We start from the raw sequence: 3,653 nt of genomic DNA on the forward strand, positions 1-3,653 counted from the left end.
AAGGGACAACGAATGTATCCTTCGACTTATTGCTGACAAAATGACAACAACAGCACGCTTTAGTGAGCTGATATGACTTTCAGAAAATTCCTACAGAGGCAAAGGAGCCTCGGTGAAGGGCTTTCAACCGAAATGTCCTTGACTATTCGCGTTGTGAAGCATTGAGAGCGGCGGCTGAAGCTCACCCCTCTCCAGGCTTGTCCCAGGATGACCTGGGGGAATATATGGTAATGAGTATAAGAATGAATCTTCCTGCCATCCGGGCCTACGTACCATTACGCCGCATTCAATAACTCTTTCTTGTCTTCAAGGAAAATCCACCAAGGTGAAGGCAACTTTCTTTATTTGGGGATAAATTAACTTTCCATTAACCTTTTTCTATGTGAAATAATGAATCGTTCTTTCCAATGGAAAAGAAGTTATTGTTGAATTTTGCAATGCCATTACTAGCATAAAGAACATCTTCAAGAGAGGGGTTTTCAGTGATTATACCATAAATCTGTACTAATACTGCTTTGCATTCTGAGCATGTGTGTATGATAACACCTATGACTCGAACCGTTAGTGGAAATGTGTCATAAACTCATCCACTTAAGGTTGAAAGTTCTTCGTTCTACCGAAGATGATAGCACATTATGTCTTCTAATTGACTTAGATCAGACTTGATGACAGGGTTTAAATGGAATCATAGCAATAATCTTGTACCATCTGGTAGTTTTAACACAGAGGAGTGGCTTCCGGGAATCTGTCATTGTCTGCCTTTTATGCTGCCGTATATCACGGAGAGAACTTCGCCATTTTCAATTAAACGTCAAAATATTACGACAGTTAAAGTATGCATGTGGCTGCTGTTCCGTGTCACCCGCGGCACGCTACGATGGTTGTGACTGTGTCATGTTACATTGCGTATTTTCCTGTTGCTGGTAGAGGTTATTGACTCAGGATGTAACATACGTGTTCTCTGACTTCCATTCTACAGACTTGACCGGGCACCATACGCTGATTGGACTGGCAATCAATAAAGGAATTAATCTATTTGCGTAACTGTCTATATAGAAAATAAATGGTAAACCTGCGATTAGTGAAATCACATTTGTCTTCCATCGGTCAGTACTGGCCATGGTTAAATCAAGCTCATATCTAACCTACGGGTTAATCAAATGGGATATATTAAAAGACACTAAAATTCTAACGGCTAAATCTATAGATCCGTTGGTCCCCGTCCAAGTAACGGATCCTACCACAAGAGTTCGCTGGCTCATTGCCTGGTCTTATACGTCACACAATCACCGTACGAATTGCAAAATGGGAGAATTCCTGGGATAGTCCCTTAACATTTAGCTGCTTCGTTGCCGACAGGGCTGTCTTATCATCGTCTGTGATTGGTTTAGTCACAACATGCTTGGAAATCCCGCAACATCAAAATCCTACGACTACCTGCTACGAATGTAACCGCGTCGTCAACTGAAAAGGCTCGGCGGCGCAACGGTGCACATGTCCACTCTGCATAACTGTAGTTTACACGGCCATAAAAAACGTCTCTCAACAGCTACCCGAGGGAGTCCGCATATGTATGGCATCTTAACGTTCGGTACGAAAGACCTGGAGGAAGCGATGTTATCCCGCGTAATCTTATCTCGTTTCCTTCACGAAAACTACTTACCGCTCCGGGCCTCACCTCGCCAGGCAGCTCTCAAACCTGTTACCCAACCCGCACTTGATTTATTATTCCATTTCTTTGTTTTAGACGCGCGATCAATACAAAGCCCCTCTCCCATTGGAGCTGGATTGCTACTTGAAGTACAATCCAGGCCGGGGACATTGCCGCCTATTCATAGCGCCATTCCCATTGCGAGGGAATGCCTAAGCATTCGTTAAAGTAATCGAATACCGGTTTATGTAGCTCTTGTCGTAACGTTGTAAACGAAATACCGTATAAGAGTATGTATGGGCAACATAATCAAGGGAGAACTGAACTGCGCATTTCAGTTCGCAGCGCTCCTGTATAACGCGCTGGGAGCGGGGAAAGGCATCAATATTCAAGAAATGCGATGAAAGGAGGAGAACATTTAAATATGCTAAAAACACATGAAAAATGCAATATTCAGTTCGTATTCAAACCTGTAAAGGCCCAATTCTAATAACCTACAACATATCGTTATAAAGTGGATCTGCCAATGAACATTTCTACCACGCCCCTCATTACTTTATATTTACCGAAAGGCATAATATTGTAAAACAGGGCGCAAATGAAGAACGTTACCTTTCAGTGGTTTAGGTCTATCTCTCCGCTTGAGTTGGCATAATCTTCTGTTGCCACCTGCCAGGACCGGGGCGGGCCACCTTTCCCTGAAAACACATGTAATATCCCCTATGAGACAACGTTCATCCGACGGCTGCTTCACACAACTTCCTCCGCTATCCCTGTCCCTTCTCCGGAGCCGCGGCTATGAATTTGAAAGTGTTTGGAGCGTTCGTACCTGATATTAATAAAGCCTTCGTGCTCAAATATTGATCGCCCCGTTGCAATTGGGATGCTCACCGAAGCGAAATACCATAAGCTCCCACAAGATATAATAAGAAAAATACCACAAAACCTCTGGCAATTTACCGCAGTAACAAGGAGTAATCAAGTCGTGTCTGCGCATCGAAAACCGCTGTTTCGTGACTGTAACACTCCGTTACGAAAGCACTCCCCTTGCGACGGAATGACACATACTTCGACCGCAATTGCTCCCACAGAAACATGCGAGCAGTCGGGTAAATTAGGCGGGCCAATGGGTCGGTTCAAGGGCTACAATCTCCAAGGGTTTGGGCTAAAAGAGGCTATATTGGTTACGCCGTATAAATTGAAGACATGGCCGAAAGGTCCAAGTTCAATTCCCTGTAACTTGATTTGCCACCGGTAATTGCCGGAGAGTGCGATCACGTGCGCAGGACTGTCCCGGGCCGGCTGCTACATTGTTTTTGTTAAATGGATCAATACGTAACCGATTGTTCCGCCCCTAAAAACTGCTCCCTACGAAATGTGGACAATTATTGAGCAGGAAAAGCAGGTGTCGTTGAAATGGGGAGGGGCGGTAGGAAAACATTGCTGCTATCTATATTTTCATTATCAATCTCTTGTGTAACATGTTTCTCCGAAATGCACGCTGTATGTCTTCCAAGTTCCATCTTCATGCAGCTGACCATGTGTCTTCTGACCATGTGTATACAGCAATTCATATTACTTGTATCTAACATTATCTGCCACAAGATCGGAAAAGGTAGGTTCAACCAGCAACATGACGTCACTGGCAACATGGTTGTATGTATCTAATTACCATCGCACCGAAAATGCATTTATACCGTATTACGTAAAACCAATAATACCGAAGGATTATGAACAATCGCCTGCAAATCTTCCTCTAACACTAGTGTTGCCGTGACCGTAGGCAAAGTTTCCATGTACATGTGAATAGAACCGACTGTAGGAGGATAGGACTAGGTGGGGAGAGGTAGGAGGAAGGGGTGCCATCACGTGACCGGCTGTGATCCGGAAACAGTAGTAACTTTCTTGGGTCATGCAAATTTATTGTGCTGATAATGTCGCGCTCATGTCAAAACTTGCGTGTACGCACCGGTCGTATATTTGGGTGAATTATGGTTGGGTT

At 44.1% G+C, this 3,653-nt stretch overlaps 1 protein-coding gene across 1 annotated transcript in view; it reads right to left on the bottom strand.

Moving 5' to 3' along the window:
• LOC118429477 (glutamate receptor ionotropic, NMDA 2B-like) overlaps positions 1–2,487 on the bottom strand; it is a 72,835-nt gene extending 70,348 nt beyond the window's left edge. The window contains exon 1 of the mRNA XM_035839970.1: positions 2,264–2,487. The gene's annotated coding sequence lies outside the window, so the exon portion shown is untranslated. The remainder of the gene's footprint in view (positions 1–2,263) is intronic.
• Positions 2,488–3,653: the final 1,166 nt, after the last annotated feature.

This window comes from Branchiostoma floridae, chromosome 13, assembly GCF_000003815.2.
Source record: "Branchiostoma floridae strain S238N-H82 chromosome 13, Bfl_VNyyK, whole genome shotgun sequence".
Taxonomy (NCBI): domain Eukaryota; kingdom Metazoa; phylum Chordata; class Leptocardii; order Amphioxiformes; family Branchiostomatidae; genus Branchiostoma; species Branchiostoma floridae.